Source organism: Canis aureus, chromosome 5, assembly GCF_053574225.1.
Source record: "Canis aureus isolate CA01 chromosome 5, VMU_Caureus_v.1.0, whole genome shotgun sequence".
In the NCBI taxonomy this organism is placed as follows: Eukaryota; Metazoa; Chordata; class Mammalia; order Carnivora; family Canidae; genus Canis; species Canis aureus.
In genome coordinates, this window is record NC_135615.1 from 77,069,371 (window position 1) to 77,089,744 (window position 20,374).

A 20,374-nucleotide genomic window follows, 5' to 3' on the forward strand; every position below is an offset into this window, starting at 1 on the left:
CAAAAGCAAGAGTCTGTTGCTTAACCAACTGAACCACCCAGGTGTCCCAGTGCTCAATTTTTATGTTCTCATGTAAAGACTATTCACATCAAGGTATGCATCAGGTCAAGAAAGAGAACATTTCCACAACTCCAGAAAGCTCCCTGTGCTTCTTCCACACCATCAGTACCGGCTGCCCAACTAACCGTTTATTTTGACTTCTATCTCAGTTTTTTGTGTTCTTGAGTTTCATGTAATAGAACATACACAGAATATAAACAGAATCAGACAGTATGCACTCTTTTGAGTCTGGCTGGTTTTGCTCAACATTGTGTCTGTATATTGGACATTCATCCGTGTTGTATGTAGGAGTACGTAATGTTTCATTGTTTGGATGGACCACAATTTTTTTTTTAAGATTTTATTTATTTATTCATGAGAGACACACAGAGAGAGAGAGAGAGAGAGAGAGAGAGAGAGGCAGAGACACAGGCAGAGGGGGAAGCAAGCCTCCAGGCAGGGAGCCCAATGTGGGACTCGATCTCAGGACTCCAGGATCATGCCCTGGGTGGAAGGCAGGCGCTAAACTGCTGAGCCACCCAGGGATCCCCTGGATGTACCACAATTATTTATTCTACTGTTGATGGACATTTGGGATCTTATCAGTTTGGGCTGAATGATAAAGCTGCCATGGATATTTGTAGTCCTGTGTATGTCTTTTGGTGAATGTATGCACTCATTTTTCTTGGGTGTATATCTAGGAATATGATTCTGGGTCATATGTCAGCTCTGGTAGATATAGCTAAAGAGTTTGGTTGTATTAGGTGTTAGCATTCAATCTTTTTTTTTTTTTTTTTTAATTAGCTTCCATGCTCGGTATGGAGCACAGTTTAGGACTTGAACTCACGACCCTGAGGTCAAGCTGTGAGCTGAGTGGCAGCTGAGTGGCTCAGTGGGTTAAATATCTGCCTTCAGTTCAGGTCATGGTCTCAGGGTCCTGGGATCAAGCCTCCCACTTCAGGCTCCTTGCTCAGCGGGGAGCCTGCTTCTCCCTCTCCTGTTCCCCCTGCTTGTGTGCTCGCTCTCTCTCTCTCTCTGTGTCAAATAAGTAAAATCTTAAAGACAAAACAAAACAAAGTTAAAAAAAAAAGGAGACCTGAGCTGAAATCAAGAGTCGAATGCTTAATTGACTGAGCCATGTTAGGTGACCCTTAAATGTTTTTTCATTATGAAATATTTCAAATGTTCACAAAAGGAGGGAGGCTAGTACAGTGAACCCACATATATCTATATTTAATAATTTTAAGATTGTGCTACATTTGGTTCATTTCTGTTCTTTTTATTTATTTTTATTTTATTATTTTTTAAAGATTTATTTATTTATTTACGATAGACACACACACAGAGAGAGAGAGAGAGAGAGAGAGAGGCAGAGGGAGAAGCAGGCTCCATGCCAGGAGCCTGACGCGGAACTCGATCCCGGGACTCCAGGATTGCGCCCTGGGCCAAAGGCGGGCGCCACACCACTGAGCCACCCAGGGATCCCCTATTTCTGTTCTTTTTAATGTGTTGAAGAATTTTAAAGCAAATCCCAAAAATCCTGTCATTTTACTTCTATACACATTTTTAAAGATTTTATGTATTTATTTGAGAGAGAGAATAAATGTGTTAGAAGGGGCAAAGGGGGAAGGAGAGGGACAAATGGACTCCGTGTGGAGCCAGACATGGGATCTGATCTCACAACAATCCTGATATCATGACTTGAGCTGAAGTCAAAAGTTGGATACTTAACCGACTGAGCCATCTAGGTGCCCCACCACTACACACTTTTATATGCATCTTTAAGTATGGACATTTTCTCACATAACCAAATGCCATTATCAAATTTAATGAAATTAACAGATCTGTAATATCTAGATAAGATCATAATCAATGTCTCAAAAATGTCTTTGTAGTTAGTTAGGGTATCTGATCAGTCCACATAATACATTAAGTATAATGTTATGTTTCCTAAGTTTCTTTGTCTGTAAAGTCCTTCTAGCTCTGCTCCTCCTTTATCATATCATTGACTCATTATAGAAATTGAGTCAGTTACCAGATAGTAATGATATTTTTGAAAGCTCCTAGATTTTTCTAATAATTGGAAAACCCTCAGAGTGTAAATCTCAGGACTGTTCTTTTTAAAGAGAGGGTCAAGAGTAGGGGCTAGAATATAGTTATGAAGTTCTCATTTGTCCCAGTTTTACTTTGTTGTGTGAATCTTCTTGTCTGGTAGGAACTTCAAAGATTAATTCTCTAACCTAAGAATCAGAAACTCTGACAAGAAAAAGGGATACATTTTCTTCCCTGTTGAAGTTCTTTTCTTGTAAAACTGTTGATCATGAGGCTTTTTCTTTCTTTTTTTAAATTAGCTGAACACAATTGGAAATTGGAAAATAGGTCATTCACAGCAATTGAGATTCTCAAGGCTTAGTGAAAGAAAACTTTAAGGGATTAAAAAAGTAAGGCTATATATAGCACAGGGAGGAAATGTTAAAACACCCATGTAGGTGGGATGGTGGAGTGTCCCAAGCAGCCCCAGTAAAGCACAACAGAGGTTGGTTTCCCATACTGGGAAGACCCAGAGTGATTCCTGGGTTTGTGCCAAGCATCTTCTAGCAATTAGCCACCATATCACTCCATCCTCTTTACCTATATGGGCCAAAGTGTGCAGATAATCTTATTTTAAGTAATTCTTCAGATCTAGGTGCTCAACAGAGTTTTTGTGGGAAAGTTGGCAATGTTGGTTACTGACACAGACTGAAATGGTGTATCCAGTATAGGAAACCGATGGAATGTCAGAGTGGCTGTAGTATAAAGGCTTTCAGGTACTATGGAATTAGTAGCTTATCCTACATTGTCAGAACTGGAAGGGCTCTTGGGCTCTTGGATTCTACCTAAACCTTCTCCCCATTCTTAGGTTTTTTGTTAGAGAAAATTTTAAATTTATACAAAGGAGATTTCATAACGGGACTCCCATGTGCCCACACCCAGTTTCAACAGTTATGAACTTATGGCCAATCTTGTTTCATCTTTATCCTTATCTACTTAACCCCATTCTGTGTTATTTGAAGCAAGTTCCAGACATTATATCATCTCATCTGTAAGCATTTCATTATCTTTAAAAGTTAAGGGCTTCTTAAAATTAAAACACTACAATTTTAATAATCACATAAAAAACTTAAGAATTCTTTAATACCATCAGATATCCAGTCATTCAAATTTTTGTTTTTTCATCAGTGACTCTGTTTTGTTTTTTACAGTTAGTCTGAATCAGGACTCATTTAAGATCCATACACTGTGATTGGTCAAAATGTCTTTTTTAAAGAATCTTTTAATCCATAGGTTCTCTCTCCACGTCCCCTCCCTTTTTTGTTAAAAAAAAAATCTTTTTTAAGATTTTAGTTAGTTATTTTAGAGACAGTGCAAGTGGGAAGAGGGGCAGAGGGAAAGGGAAAGAATCTCAGACAGACTCCATGCCCAGTCCAGAGCCCGATGCAGGACTTGATCTCAGGATCGTGAGACTTGATCCTGAGATCACAACCTGAGCTGAAGCCAAGAGTTGGGTGCTCAATCGACTGAGCCACCCAGGTGCTCCCCCCCACTTTTTTTTTTTTTTAATATACAGGGTTTGTTATATATTGCCGCATAACAAAATTTAGCAGCATAAAACAATACACATTTTATTATAGTTTCTATGGGTTAGGAAGCTGGGCATGGCTTTAGCTGGATCCCCTGCTTCTAGGTCTCACACAGGCTATGCTCAAGATGTCAACCATCAAGGTATGACTGAAGAAGGGGCAGCTTCAAGTTCACTCAGAGGCTGTTGATAGGATTCAGGTCCTCATGAATAGTTGGACTGAGGGCCTTAATTTTTTGTTTGTTGGTAGATGGAGGCCGCCTTCCGCTCCTTGCCATATAGGCCTCTACAGCACGGCAGCTAACTTCATCAGAGAGATGGCAAAAGAGAGGAAGTGCCAGCAAGAAAGAATTCAGTCTTTTCTAACCTAATCTCAGAAATGACATCTCAGAGGGACACCTGGGTAGTTCAGCAGTTAAGCGTCTGCCTTCGGCTCAGGGTGTGATCACGAAGTCCCAGGATCAAGTCCCACATTGGGCTCCCCTCTAGCAACCTGCTTCTCCCTCTGCCTATGTCTCTGCCTCTCTCTCTGTGTGTCTCTCATGAATAAATAAATAAAACCTTGAAAAAATGATCTCTCATAATTCTTGCTGTATTCTCATTGTTAGAAGTAAGTCTTGAGGCCCAGAATAAACTCAAGGGGAGGAGTACATGTAGGACATGTACACTAGCAGGTGTTCATTGGGAGCTATTTTAGGAAACTTCCCATCTTCTAGAGATAAACTCTAGAGTCCAGGTCCACCAGCAATCAATATATTTACCTTTTTGCCTTATTTTTGATGCCACTGGGGAGAAAAAGGCCCCTCAAAACCTGTACATTTCATTTGCCCAGTGCAGAGCTCTATATGTGTAATGATTATTACTCAGTTTCCTTCTGTGACACTCTGCTAAATGTCATATTTATAGTTGTCTGGAGCAAATTGTTAAAAAAATCATAGGTTGGATAGGTTGATACGGCTTTTTCACCTTGACCAAGAAATCAATCAGTCGGCAGTCTAAAAAACAGTATTGCCTGTGTTTCACAGTACACAGTACACAGGCCTGTGCCAGCCAGTAGAGGTACCAAAAAGGCATAAAAGAATAAGAGGGTAGTCTCTAATTATTGTGTGATATGGACAATAAGTGTAAAAAAATTAGAAATTAGCGTTGAGTCATCAGCCAATATTTTTGGAGCGCAAAGCTCTGTGTACAAAGATCCATTTTAAGTGCAGTGGGGAACATAAAACTCAGACAATCTTCTCTCTCCTTAGGAGATGATATAAAGCTACGACACAAAGTAGATTGGAAATTGTGCGAGTAGAGATACGGACAAGTACTTTGGGAACAAAGGATGGAGAGGCTTAGAATGTTAGAGCCACAGAGGATCCTTAGAGAGTATCAGGGCCAAGGGTCTTTACCATTCTGGGGATATGGAGCCATTTAGTCAGAGAAGTTGAAGAATCCTTGCTAAGAAAAGAGAATCAAGTGAAATTAGAAAGAATATAAGTTTTTCAGCTGCCAGGGATGAGAGGACTTGAGATGAAAACGGGTAGCCGTAGATCTTAGAACAGACTACTCCAGGACTGGGGACTTTCTTAGTAACACACCTAAACGGAGCAAAGGTAGACTCTGCAGCTGCCTTCTGACCTACAATATAACAATAACCATGTTTTATAGTGGCCAAAGTACTTTCACATATATTATTTCATTCAGTCCTTATGATCTTATAGTCCATATATATTTATCATTTCCGTTTTACAGATGAAGAAACTTCTACTCAGAGAATTATAATAATTCACAAGGGTCACACAACCAGTAAGCTGGAGAGACAGGACTGGGTCTCAGGATTTCATTGCCCTGTGCCCTGCCCAGTGCATGTCTGTTCCATGGTTTGTAATACTGAAGACACTGATTTGAGACTTGTTAGCAAGCATGATTTCCTAAGAGATAAAGAGACCCATCCAGGGCTGCAATAAGAAAAACTAGACAAGGGGTGGTGGTGGGGAGATGCAGAAGACCGGGCAGGGAGCCTGTTGAGGTCTTCTGACTAGGGCGGCCTCCCTGCCCTTTCATTTCAGATACTGCCTGGTGACACCTCAGGCCCCACCCACCTCTCTCAGTACTTTACAGTTATTTCTGCTGGAACCCAGCAAGTGAATTCCTCAAGGTTCCTTTCCCAAGGGCTTTGTGGTACACTTAGAAGGAAAGAGAAGCCAAATAAAAATGTGCAAGGGATGTAATGCTTTATCAGAATGGTGATAAGAAAATTGAATTAACGTTAATAGAATACACTTTATGCCAGGCCTTATGTGTGTACACTTAATGTATATTTTCATATAATTCTGATATCAGCCCCGTAAAGTTTAGATATTATAATATCTGTGTGCACTTGAAGAACCTGGGATTGTGAAGGGGAATCACTGCTGTGATTATAGGGGGAACTGAGATTCCCTGGCTTCTGAGACCATGTGGGCTCCTTCCATTATAGTATGTTGTTTGGGCAGCAGTCAGGGTGGAGGAGGAGTGTGGAATAGAGACAAAGGGAAGTTCTCTAGAGGCTACAAAATGGAAAGAAGCTTCTTGCTGGGGGTAGAAATAATGATGACTCCCCCAATATGTGCCTTGAAATTAAAATGGCAGAACAGACCTTCTAAACCCAGGCCCTCTAGTATAAACAGCCACGTGTTCTGTTCCTGACGTACCAAGGGAAAGTGTAGAGAAGGGCATTTTATCTTCTGTTGTGGTGAAGAAGAGGAGATGTATGTATGGAAAAAGACTTCCAGATTGATACTCTGGACATTTGGGGATTAGTCCAAGGGGAGTGTCTGAGGAAAAAGGTTCAGACACTTGCTGCTCGTACATGAGGCTGTGCTAGGATAGTGTCCCCTTTAAACAGAAACAGATGAAACAGATTGTCCTCCCCCCTGCATCCTCTTGAATCCATCACCTTCACTTTGAAATAGCAAACTTTTCTGAACAGCTGTCTGTATTCACTGCCTCCCTCCACTTAGCCTGCCCCAGGCTGGCGTCTGCCCTTTCATTTCACCGTACACTCTCAGAAAGGTCACTTATGTCCTCCATGAAGCTGAATTCAGGGCAGCCTGGGTGGCTCAGCAGTTTAACGCCGCCTTCAGCCCAGGGCGTGATCCTGGAGACCCAGGATCGAGTCCCACGTCGGGCTCCCTGCATGGAGCCTGCTTCTCCCTCTGTGTCTCTGCCTCTCTCTCTTTCTCTCTCTTTGTCTCTCATGAATAAATAAAGTCTTTAAAAAAAAACTGATTTTTTTGGGTCATTTTCTCAGTGAAGTTGAGACTATTGACCACTCCTTCCTTCCAGAAACATTCTCTTGTCTTGGCTCCAGTGATGTAACACGTCCTGTTCTTCCTCCTATTTCTCTGCTGTTTTTGCAGGCTTATCCTCCATTCTACAGCTATTAAATCTTCTACTCTCCCAGGCCCTCCTCTCTGCTCAGAGTAGACATTCTCCCTTGGTGATGCATCCACCCCATTGGCTTTAGTAACCACACCTCTATGGACATGACTCATAAATTTATATATGCAGCCTGGATTGCTCCCCTGTGCTACAGACCCATCTATTTATTGTCAGCCAGGCCCCGTTCTAGGATATAGAATACCCTGGGGATATAGTGATGAGGTAGACGGAGGTGGGGGTGTAGGGGTGGTGAGGAAGAGACAAATAATAAAGTAGTAAACAAAATATGCCAGATAGAGTTCAGTGCTCAGGTAAGCATAAACCAGGGTGATGTGTTAGAGGTTGAGAGCTACCTTATATTGTCTGGTCAGGTCATTACAGAGGTGGTAAAATTTAAGCTGACCCTTCAGTGACCAAAAGAAGCCAGCTGTGCAGAGCAAAGAGGGAGTAGCTAGTGCAGAGGCCCCAAGGCCAGAATGAACACTGTGTAAGACATGGGATGTGGGGAGGGGACTTGTAGGAGATGAGGTCAGAGAGGTAGGGAAGGGCCAGATCACACAGGGCCTAGTAGACTCTGATGAGGACTTCAGATTATTCTAAGTGAAAGGAAAAGCTGTTAGAGGTGTTTTGTTATGGCATTTTTAAGCAGAATAGAGTCTTGATCTAATTAAATTTGTAGAAACTTAATTTGCTACTATCTGAAGAGCAGTATATATATGGGAGAGTTGGTAGCAGGGAGACTTAAGGAGGTTGTTGTAGTAGGTAGGGTGAGAGTCTAGTAGCTTGGACTAGGGTACCTAATAGGAGATGTAGAGAGCAGAAGGATAGGTTCGAGAAAATTCAGGAATGGAGTTGATAGGACTTGCTTGATGGATTTGCAGGTAGGGTGTGAGGGAAAGAGACACCCTGGACGAATGGTGGTATTGTGAATTAGGAGAAGATGTGAAGAGGAATGAATTTGGGGAAAGAAGGGTAGGAGGTAAATACTACCATCACGAATGAGATTTTATAATTACACATCCAGGTAGAGAAGTCAGGTAGGCTGTCGGATATGCTTCTGGAATTCAGGGAGGTCATTGCTGGAGATAAAAATTTGAAGGTCATTGATATTAAAAGTCATGGGACTGGTTGAGATAGCCCAAAGATGGGAGGGTTCAGATAAAGAAAAGAGGTCCCAGGACTGTCTTTGGTCAAGTAGAGGAGAAGGCAGAGCAGACTGAGAATGACCCGTGGCTAGGAAGATCAGGAAAGTGTGATATCCTGGGCCCAAGGAAGAAAGGGTTTCAGTAGAGAAAGAATGGTTGTTTGTGTTAAATGCCATTTGGAGGATAAGCAGTGTTGAGGCCTTTGGCCCTGATGAACAGTTTCTGTGGAGCGTTGAGCATGGAAGGTGATGGGCATAAACTGAGAACGAGGGCTACGGAAGTTAGAGTAGAGGCCACCCTGGGTTTTGCTGTGAGGAGAAGCAGAGATGCTGGGGCGGGACCAGCTGGAAGGAGGGATACGATCAAGGGCGAGTTGTTTCTGGTTTTTGTTTTGTTTTTTAAGATGAGAAATTCTAGAATCTTGCTTTCCAGATGTGGCCTCTGGATCAGTCTGGGAACCTTTTAGAAATACAGACTCTCAGGCCCCACCCCAGATCTACTGAGGCAGTGTCTGCACTCCAGGGAAATCCCCAGCTTGTTTGTGTGCACATTCACATATTTGCACCATTCTAGAGTGTGGCTTCTCAACTTATCAATGCTGCGGGACCAATTAATTTTTTCCAATCTGTCCAGGACCTACGTGTGGTACCACTATGTGCATTTTGTCTGTAACTCCCTCCACATGTGACTCACTGTGTGAGTTGATCAGCACCCTCCCTGGTTTAGACCCTGTTTGAGAAGCCCTCCTCAGATCCCATGCTCCAATGTTGTAGCAATGTCAGCTTCCTTCCCAGGTACCTGAGTGCCTCTTCTCAGTTCCTTTGCTTACACTGGTACGAGTTGGTGAGCCAGCGCTGGCCTGCGGACCGCATGCTCATTGAGTCCGTACGGGGAGAAGAAGGATGATGTAAGAGCGGAGGTAATCGCATATGAGAGGGAGTAGGAAGTACATGAAACGTTGTACTTCATGAATCAGCAAAGCTTCATTGTAACAATAGGGAAAGCAGAATGCTGGTATATTGTTAGATTTGGAGTTAGGAGTTGATGGTTTGAGTGTTGCTTCTTGGGGACAAAGTCATTTAGCTGATGGGGGCTGGAGGTTTATTGAGAAAAAGGCGTAGGAGTCATTTTGGGGAGTCGCAGAGTGGATCTAGCAAGGGAAATGTAGGATTGCTGGCAGCGTTGAGGGATGTGTTTGAGATTTGTGGTGATGAATTTAAAATGTGGGCTCCTGGCTGGCTCAGTCAGTAGAGCATGTGGCTCTTGATCTCGGAGTTGTGGATTCAAGCCCCCAGGCTGGGCACGGAGCTTACTTAAAATTAAAAAAAAAAAAATGATGCCAGGCAGTAGGTGGCATTTTCTCTAGAGACACAGCTTATTTGAGAACTTAGCTGCTTTGGTGTAGGCCTGGAGAGGTTGTTAGATAGGTTTAGTGAGAATTGAAGTTTTACTAGTTGACTGTGGGGCAGGGGTGGGGGTGGGAGGTGAAGGGTGAATTAAAGGTGTTTGCAAGGGACTGATTATGAGGAAAGTGAGCAAATGAAGGGGGCATGTATTACCATTAAATTACTTAACTTTTCTTTTCTAAGACGGGCATAATAGTATGTTTCCTAGACTCGTTGTAAGGATTCAGGTAATTCCTACAGAGTGCCCAGAACGGTGTCTGGGGCATGGTGGGGGCTGTGTATGCAGCCGGCGTTGTTAGCTTTTCCTGCTGTCCTGCCTCCTGCCTCCTGGCCCCCGGAGCTGGCCTCCTTCCCCATCCTGCGGTACCATTCTTCCCTCCCTCCATCTGCGGTCCATTCTGAAGCTGAAGCGGTCTTTTGGAAGTGTACACACCTTACCCCCTGCTCAACACTTACATGACTTTCTGGAACTCTTTGGATAAGGAGCCCCAATCCATAATGTGGTCTCCAAGGGCCTGTGTGCGGGGGCTGTCTTCATACCGCCCCATGGTCACGTCCCGTCCGCATCGGCTTGTTCTCCCGTCGTCATCTCGCGCACCCACCTAACCCCCAGCGTCACCGTGCTCCCTCTCCCACTCAAGAACGTCCTCACCCCTCGTGGCAGCCTGCTTACACCTCTCTGTGAATAGGTCGGCTTCTACTAATCTGCTAGTGATTCTTTATTCAGTGTTTTCCTGTTGCTTGTACAGTAAGTGAAGACCGTTCTGTCTTTGATCAGTGCTTACCTCAGAGCTTGATGCGTGGTAGCCAGTCAGTATTTGCACGAATATGTGATTGGATGAACGAATGCACGGGCTACCTACCCATCAGCCTCTTGTCAGTTCGTGATATTCGGGATGTGGATCAGGACAGGCTTTCTTGAGGTTTGGAGCTGAGGGAATTCCTTGGAGAGGTAGTATGATACAGAAGAGAAAGCAGATTGTGGGTTAGAAATACCTAGGGTGAGAATCCACTTAACAGCTGTGTGACTTTGACCCTTTCTTTCTTCCTCATTTATAAAATAACCCGTGATGGTATTTGCTGGAGGCGGTTACTGTTAAGATTAAATTAGGTAATAAAAGCACTTTTGGTTTCTTTCTCCTTAGGCTGGTTGTTGTGACTTGCTGTTTACGTTTGCCATTACCTGCCCTAATCCTGGTGGCCCCTTGATATCCTAATTAAAGACTCCTAGGGGTTAAAGGGAGCCAGCGTGTTCCCCTGATTCAGCCAACTTTCTAAAGCAGGTCTGAAACCAACAATTTTAGACATGTGGTTCTATTGCTAAACCTCACAAACATGGGCTAATTGCAAGGAAGCCTTGTCTCAATTATAGCCTACTTGTTAGAAAAGGAAACGGCGGACAGGTGGCAGTCCTTGAGGGCCTGCTTTTAAATAGATGCCCTAATCACAAGCTAGTCTTATCAATTGTTTATTAATAAGTGGTTCCAAAGTGTTTGAAAGTTCTTAAATCCTTTCTAATTCTAATCTCGTTTATACTCTTGGTTTTTTGTTAGGTAAAGTTTGTTTGGTTAGGTGGAAAAACCCCTGAAGCTCAGAGATGGGATTACTGGATTCTAGTCCTGTCTCTGTTATGAGTTTCCTTAAAGAGTCACAAGTCTTAATCTGTTTGCTCATCTGTCATACGGGGGATAAGAGTAACTGCCTTCTCATCCCAAGAGCTGCATGGATAAAAGAGTTCTCCTGGGAGATTCAGATACTATTATTATTAAAGGTTTTTTTCTTTTTTTTAAATTTTTTTATTTATTTATGATAGTCACAGAGAGAGAGAGAGAGAGGCAGAGACACAGGCAGAGGGAGAAGCAGGCTCCATGAACCGGGAGCCTGATGTGGGACTCGATCCCGAGTCTCCAGGATCGCGCCCTGGGCCAAAGGCAGGCGCCAAACCGCTGCGCCACCCAGGGATCCCTAAAGGTTTTTTTCTTTAGTGAGAGAGAGAGAGAATGAAAGAATGCATGAGTGGTGGAGAGGGGCAGAGGGAGATGGAGAGAGAAAGAGAAACTCAAGCAGGCTCTGTGTTGAGCGTAGAACCTGACACAGAGCTTGATCTCACAGCCCCGAGGTCCCGACCTGAGCCGAAACTAAGAGTTGGACACTTAACCGACCGGACCACCCAGGTGCCCCAGAATTGGACAGTGTTTTAGCGGCCCCCATTCATAGATAGGTATTGAAATCTGTTATTAACATAAAGCTCAAGAATTAATAACAAGATTATTAGTTTATTTTTTAAAAGCTTGAATAATTGCATAACCCTGAGGTATTCGAATAAATCACATGAATTGGCATGTCTCCATTTTTGCCTTTTGGAACCTACCTATTATTTATAGTTTTTTTATTTTTTATTTTATTTTATTTATTTTTTTAAAGATTTATTTATTTATTCATTCAGAGAGAGAGAGAGAGAGAAAGAGGCAGAGACACAGGCAGAGGGAGAAGCAGGCTCCATGCGGGGAGCCCGACGCGGGTCTCGATCCCAGGTTTCCAGGAGCACGCCCTAGGCTGCAGGTGGCACTAAACCGCTGTGCCACTGGGGCTGCCCCCCCCCTTTTTTTAAAGATCTAATATTTATTTGAGAGAGAGCATGCATGAGTGCAGACTGGACGGGGAGGGAGAAGCAGACTCCCAGCCCAGGATACTGGGATCATGACATGAGCCTAAGGCAGACACTTAACTGAGCCACCCAGGAGTCCTTATTTATAGTTCAAGGGCACATGGAGCCAGCATGTCAAGGGTTCATATATGTTGTTATTGGAAAGGACCTTAAACATCATTTTGTCTGAGTTTTTTGTTTAGCTGATGAAATGGAGACCCAGAGAGTATAGAAGAGTGGTTGTGAACTGCCTGTCGAAGGTTCCTCACCCTAAGAGAGTATCTTTTCCCGTTTCCCACTTGCTCTGGATTCTCCTCCCTTGTGGGCAGGTGGGATGGGGTGGAGGGAGGATGAGGAAAAAAAGCAGGGCTTTTAGACATGTCTCCTGAAATGGGGGCTTGTTTTCCCCCTACATTTACCCGGATTGTCTTAAACTCTGGCATGAAGTAACTGGAGTGCGGGAGGCTGGTCAAGCATGGCATTCAGGTGAGCTGTTTTTATCAACCTCGGTGGTTCTAGATTGGCTCTCCCCAAGCTGCAGCCACTCTTCAGCCCCAGATCCATTGATTGTTCCTACTCCATCCTGCCATCAGCCTATTTAAAGGCTGGCTTTTTGGTGAAGAGATGGCAAAGGGCAGAAAAAAACGTAAAATCCCTCCTCTCTTTTCTCCTGAACACTACTGAGAATGCTCCCCCAGCAATTCTAGGGGATAGAATGATCGTTGCCTCGCTTCTCAGTAGACACAGCGGGGCACCAGATTGGACTCCTAGGACTTTGCATGTTACAGTTATGTCGGGTTTACATTTTTATCCTGCCCTCTCATTATCCACCTTCAGTTTGGTTCTTTGCTTGTATCTGGAAGGTCTCAAAAAGTTAATTAGTAGATATGGCCTGCTCCAGCAGAATCACAGGTTCATGGTATCTCCATGATCCTTAATTATTCTGGTTCTGTCTGGTAACAGAAAGTCAAGTTATCACTGTGTACGCTCAGGTGGAGGACCGAGAGTGGTTCTTCTAGAGACTGCAGATGACCCAGAGTTTTTCAGTTTGAATAATTTCTCTTGATCTGCATGTTTCATGGGCTCTTTTCTCTGTCCTCTCCATTCTGTTTTTAAGCCCACTCAGAGGATTTAGTGGTGGTTGTTTCAGATATTATGTTTCTGTTCTGAAATTTCCACTTTTCTTTTTTTAAACTTTTTTTTTTAAAGATTTTATTCATTTTATTCATGAGAGACACAGAGAGAGAGACAGAGAGAGGCAGAGACACAGGCAGAGGGAGAAGCAGGCTCCATGCAGGGAGTCCGACGCGGGACTCGATCCCGGGTCTCCAGGATCACACCCTGGGTCAAAGGCGGTGCTAAACCACTGAGCCACCCAGGCTGCCTGAAATTTCTACTTTTCAAAAAAAAGTTTTTTCACTTCCTCTGCTTACCCATAGTTGCTGCTTTAATGTCCTTATCTGGTAAATCCAATATTTGGGTCATCTTGGCGTTGCCCTCTGCTAATTATCTTTTCCCTTGCAAATGAGTTTAGATTTTCTAGTTCTTCATGTAATTTGAGATTGTAGCCTGAACACGAATGCATGTGAACGTTAGGCTGTGGAGATACTGATTTCTGGTGATGTTTTTATGTTAGCAGGCTGTTAACTCAGACTCAGAATTGCAGAGTCTGTCTTCCCTGTGGGGAGGGGTGTGTGCAGTTCACACTCAGTCTTTCGGCCTTGGCCGAGGAGCTCGGGTTCTGTCCTGCGTGTGCGTGTCCAGGGCGCAGCTAGAGGTTGGGGCAGACTTCACACCCAGAGCCTGGGACTTGGCTTCTCTGGCCCTCTTCTTATCCTCATCGCTTGTGGCTGCTCTAGACTCTGTCCATGGTTCCTCCCGAGAGAAAGCCTGGGGTTTGTTTTTTGATTGGCACTGCAGCTGGACAGCCCTCGGGTGAAAGCTCCAGAAATGGGGAATTTGTCCCATCCCAGCCCCTTCTACCAGTTTTTGACTTCTTTCCAAATTCAGCCAGCCTTTGTGCACTGTAATTAGTTTTTTACATTTTGTCCAGAGCTTATTACTGTTACCTGTTGGAGGATCATACTGGAACCAGAATTACTTAATAGCATTTTTATCTATTATCAAAGTGTTTTGGGAACAAAAGTGATGCATATTTAAGAGACTTTCAGTCTTCAGCAATCAAATGAGGATGAACTGATGCATTTTTTTCTACATGGCTTATTACCTCAGCTGCGCTCAACCATGTTCATTTTAACTTGCTTTGCAACCTTGTGTACCCAAGTCTCTTCTCTGTGGGCTCCACTTTCTCCTCCAGCACATGAGGCAGTTGGACTCTCCATGATCTGTAACGTCCTTTCATCTCTGCTTCTAGACAGACAGACAGACATACACTACTCATATGCTTAATATACTATCCTCACTATCTCCACCAAAAAAGTTAACAATGAGAAGCAGCAGAAGGGGTGCCAGAGGGAAGCGGTATGTGTGGATCTGCCAGGGTGGAAAGCTCTTTGAAGGGGTGGCACTAAAGAGTCTGTGGGTGTTTACAGTCTTCCTCTTGTTCTGGGGACAGAAGGCCAGTACGCCAAGGATGCAAGAAGTCAGTGACCTTCAGAAGCAAAGGGAAGAAGTCATTTGTTGCTTGCTTCCATCCCTTAGAAATAAGGAGAATGTAGACAGTTGAAAATAAATCCAGATTATCAGGAGTTCCTGTTTGTTTGATTTTGGGCAGTGCATTCTATCCTGTTTTGAAGGGACTAGCCCCCTGGGCCTTAGTAATATGCCAGGAAATGTGGCAGGAGGTGGTGGGGGCAGTAGCTTTCAGCAGGGGTGCTTCTGTCATTGTCAGGGCAGAGTGGAGATAGACCAGATTTATGTGGCCATTTTTTGGAATTCAGAATTTTTATGTAGGAGAGGTTCTAGGCTGTGCAGAGGAAGGTATGTGTAAGGTGGGTAGAGAGGGAAAAAGAGACAAGGGCAGAAGATCTGTGGGTTTGTTCTGAAGCTGGTTAAATAGCAATTACACATGTGCTACTTAGACTGACTTTTTAAAAAGTGTGTGGTGGGGGTGGGGATGTGGGGAGAGCTAAAACCCTTCCCACATGCACTCAAGCCATCCTTCGGGTGCTGACCCTGGTATAGATCCTTTTTTCTACTTTTCTATTTTTATTACTTGTCACTAATTCTTTTCTGTTCTGGTTTTACTGGCTTGATTAATTAATAAATCAATCTCTTAAAGATTGATATTAGAGTGCACATGTGCAAGTGGGGTGGGGAGGGGCAGAGAGAGAGAGAGAATCTCAAGTAGAGTCTGCGTGCAGTGTGGAGCCTGATGTGGGGCTTGATCTCACAACTCTGAGATCATGACTTCAGCCTAAACCAAGAGTCAGATAGATGCTCAACCAACTGAGCCACCCAGGCGGCCCCCTCATCTTTCTTTTAAAGCCATTTGAAAAAACTATCATTCAAGTATCTCTCCATTTTAAGTCTTCTAACTCTCTAGGAGCATAGAGGCAGGGGTGGACTCTGCCGTGTGTATGTTGTGGGGTTGGTAGTGGAGGGGTGGAAATCACACTAAAGGGATCAATAGCCTCAGAAGGAGGTCACAGGGTAGTTTGTGGGATGTGTAAGGAAGGGTTGGGCAGTTGTGATGAAAGAAAGGGGGTTAGTTTAAGACCAAGCATCGAAGCTTTCCTTCCAGTGTAGAAGTTATCTTTCCATTCTTTGGTGAGATGAAGGTAGATGGAAGTTTGCCTCAGATCTCCCACCTCCAGTAATTCTAAAGGTAACATTCAGTGAGTTAGTAGACCTTTGGGCCTCTGGTCAAATGCTCCTTAAACCAGAGGGAAATATGTAGACAGAGAAGCTCTACTTGGTTCTGATTGATACTGGGTGGTTCAAGGCCCTTTTGAGGACCACATCTATAAGGCGACCCAATGAGAGTCAGCCTGGTGAAGGGGCTCTCGTCAGATAGGCGAGGGTTTAAATCCTGTCTGCCATGTATTAGCAAACTGCAAGACCTTGATCAAATCACTTGACCTCTCGGAATATAGATTCTTTATTAGGGGGCGATATTATTGTACCATTGTCTTGTATAAAATATAAAACATATTGCCTGGGGTGTGGTAGGTGCTCCACAGATGTTTGGGTTTTTTTCTTACCCATCTTCTAGAACGTCTTATTTTGGTAAAATCCTGGCTTTAGCCTGAAGCAGTTATGTATGTGACTCACCCTTTCCAAGTTTCAATTTCTTTCCTTAAATCGAGGGCATTTAACCAGTTGATTTCTGAGATCCCTCTCAAGCCGTAAGATGTCATGAGTTTTTAGACTATTGGGGAATGCAGAGGCATGTTAATTTAAGAAAGACGGTGTCCTCTGCCTTGAGACCAAATCATCTGAGAGGAAAAGGGCAGTCTCCTCTCCCTTCAGCTCAGTCTTGGTGCAATTCCCGCCTTACCTATCTCTTACTTTCTGTTTATATTCTGTCCAGGTCAAGAGGCAGCTGCCATTGAAAGATAGCGAGTGCCTGTTTCCAGGACAGCGAGCACCAGCGGAGCCACCAGAGGTGTTAAAGGAGAGCTTAAACTACCTAAATGGTAAGTATGCTGTACAGTGAAACCTAGCCATACTGATAGAATTGCGTAGTTTCTGAAGTCTGCAATCTTTGCACCATTGCAGGAGAGGGAGGAAAGTTAGTATTTGTCGATGAACCAAACACTGTGCTAAGTACTTAATGTTTTTTTTTTTTTTTTTTTTTAAGATTTATTTATTCGTGATAGACATAGAGAGAGAGGCAGAGACACAGGAGGAGGGATAAGCAGGCCCATGCTGGGAGCCCGACGTGGGACTCGATCCCGGGTCTCCAGGATCGCGCCCTGGGCCAAAGGCAGATGCGAAACCGCTGAGCCACCCAGGGATCCCCCCCCCTGCCCTTTTTTTTTTAAGCTTTTATTTATTCATTTGAGAAAGACAGAGCATGAGCAGGGGGAGGGGCAGAGGGAGAAGCAGACTTCCCACTGAGCAGGGAGCCTCAAGCAGGGCTCGATCCCGGGACCCTTAGATCATGACCCGAGCGGGACGTAGCCGCTTAACCGACTGAGCCACCCACGGGCCCATATATGTGTTTTCTAATGTAATCAGCCAATCAGCCAACCACACCAGGGTGAAAATCCTTGCATTTAGTTAACTTTCAGGGATAGGTCCAGCCAGCATTTGCTAAATACTTACTTTTTGCCAGGCAGGTTCTGTTTGACATGCATTATCTCCCTTAGTCTTCACACTGACCCTAGGAGGTAAGTGCTGTTATTTTCTTTTGGAGGAAATGAGCCTGTAGACATTAAATAACTACTTCAAGTTCACACAGGGAGTGAAGGGGAGGACTGGATTTCAACTCTGGGTTATTTTCACTGTAGCATAATGTTTCTCTTTTGAGAAAGTTACTTTTTTTGGTTGAGACAGTGACTGACTTAATCTTTAAAAAGCAAAGCGGAATGAACAAATAATTGCCTTTTGGTTAACAGCCAGCTCCTTTTCCTAACTCCTTCTGGATTCTGTGCACCAGTTATTTTATTGATTATTGCTGACCGAGGTGGATTGTGCTGAGGAAATAGAGAAGCTCACACTTGTCAAGTTCTGGTGACACAAACTGACCGCTTACTACATGCCTAGCATAATTGTTGATGCTAAACAGCTTTAAACAAAAACAATAATACAGCACTGAGCAAAACAGGAAAAGCCCTTGCTCTCAGGGTTTATATACTAAAGGGTAGAAACAAACAAACAAACAAACAAAAAAGGAGTAGACATAAACAAATAGGTAACTAGGTCAGTAATGTCCACTAGGTGATTTGTGCTCAGAAGAACAAAAACAGAGTCAGGTGGTCAAGTGACAGGGAGCCTGGGGGACTGCTCCTTTATGTAAGGAGTTCAAGGAAGGCCTCTGATGAGGTGATAATTTCAGCCAAGATCTGAAACAGGTGAGGGATCCAGATATCTGGGAGAAAAGCATCCCAGGCAGAGGGAACAAGAAGTGTAAAAAGCTCTGAGGTATGAGTGTACCTTGTCCTTGATGAGGAGGCCATTGTGGCTGGAGTGGAGTGGTAGGGAAAGAGTAGTAGGAGTAAGAGCGGGGGAGACAGTGCGATCCAGATCAAGTAGACACTCAGAGCCAGGGCATATGACCTTTGGAGTGCATTTTATTCTAAGTGAGATGGGGGAGGGGAGGCACTGGAGAATCAGAGCAGAGGAGTGAATGAGCTGAATTATGTTTTGAAAGGTTTCATCTGGTTGCTGTGGGAGACTAGACTGGAGGGTGGGGGAGGATAGGGCAAGGTGGGCAGTGTGAAATGAACCAGAGAGACCAGTTAGGAAGCTCTTGCAGTGATTGCAGTGATGAGTGTACAGTCTAGGGAAGGGATGATGGCCTAGACCCTATAGGGTGCATAGCCACAAAGTAATGGATTCTGGACATACTTTGAAGGTAAGGTCAAATTCTCATTCTCCCTGTAGAAATGTTTGATTTCTCTGGACTTTAGGTCACATGGGTTTGAGGGTATCATTGGAAACTTGACAGTGATCCCTGGTGTAATTCTAAAACCAACTGAGCAGTTCTAAAACTGGCTTTCCCTAGAAGCCACTTGTGTTCACTAAGTGAGTTGTGCTGACAACAATTCTTTGTTTTCCTTAAGCTCTGCCTTGCTTTTATTTAACCTAAAGCATCAGCACAAGTTTATTATAGAAATACAGAAAATAAAGATAAATGATAAGAGAAACACCATTCATTGATGATTACATAACATTTTGATGTATATCAGGACAGTTCATTTTCGCAAACATTCTTGGCTGGATGGTCTGGAATCTGCTACAAAGGTAATGTGGTGTGTTACAATTAGGTATTTAACATTTTCTCATGTGATCTCAAGACAAAGATGATTTTGGGCTGGCTTACAAGCATTGTATTACTAATATTAATAACAATATAAAATATTAATTATAAATATTAATAGTAAACATAATATCCAATATTAATAATGGATCAGTGTTTACCAAGAGGGGCTGTTTTTAGTGGCATTCTGGATGGCTGTTCTTTGTTATATTTTAACAGTTTGAACATAGGCATCAATGATGGTATAGAAAAGATGTGCCTATCATGTTTACAGCGAGTGTTTGCAAGCCAGAATGTGTAGAAAGAAGTATTTAGACAATTGAAATTATCTGTTGAAACTAACTTTCATGTTGTTGAAATGTGAAAAATAGTAAATAATTTAAAATTTATGTAGCACTTAAGATGGACCGGTACTTGTCTAAGCACTTCATGTATTAACTCATTTGCACTTACAGTAACCCTCAAAAGTAGGTATTGAAGCATAGAGAAGTCCTGTAACTTAGCCAAGATCACACAGCCAGCAAGTGGCAAAATCAGGATTTGATTTAAGGTGTTTAGCTCCAATGTCTGTAATGACAGTGTTAACCCTTGTACCACACTCCCTACAAAAGATATAAGAAATAAGCCCTATATTTAGGTTATTAAAATAGTAGCAGTTTATTTTTAAAAAATCAGTATGAACCTATAAACTGGTAATGCGGCTGCCAGATTAGCTCCTGCAAGTCTTAGGTTTATTATTAAAACTGGATTAACCAGGTCATCTTTCAGTTCCTCCCTCACCCCTTTACTCCATTGCTACTGTCTTAGTTCAGGTCCTATTCAGTCTCTTGCCTTGATTATTACAATAGCTCCCTAGTTTATCCTGTCAGAATGTCCTTCACAAATGTAGCTTTTTTTATTTTTTTTATTTTTAAAGATTGATTTATTGGGGCACCTGGGTGGTTTAGTGGTTGAGTGTCTGCCTTTGGCTCAGGGTGTGATCCTGGGGTCCTGGGATCGAATCCTGCATCGGGCTCCCCATAGGGAGCCTGCTTCTCCCTCTGCTTCTATCCCTGCCTCCCTCTCTATCTCTCATGAATAAATAAGTAGAATCTTCTTTTAAAAAAATTAGAGAGAGGGATCCCTAGGTGGCGCAGCGGTTTGGCGCCTGCCTTTGGCCCAGGGCACGATCCTGGAGACCCGGGATCGAATCCCACGTCGGGCTCCCGGTGCATGGAGCCT

General features: G+C 43.4%; 1 protein-coding gene across 11 annotated transcripts in view; it reads left to right on the plus strand.

Moving 5' to 3' along the window:
- Positions 1-20,374, plus strand: part of LUZP1 (leucine zipper protein 1) — a 90,087-nt gene that overhangs the window by 39,826 nt on the left and 29,887 nt on the right. For 6 of the 11 annotated variants that reach the window (XM_077899183.1, XM_077899192.1, XM_077899193.1 and 3 more), the window contains one exon: positions 16,760-16,865. The gene's annotated coding sequence lies outside the window, so the exon portion shown is untranslated. Of the gene's footprint in view, positions 1-16,759; positions 16,866-17,506; positions 17,562-20,374 lie in introns of all 11 variants that reach the window. The other 5 variants (XM_077899185.1, XM_077899190.1, XM_077899191.1 and 2 more) reach the window with 2 other exon arrangements.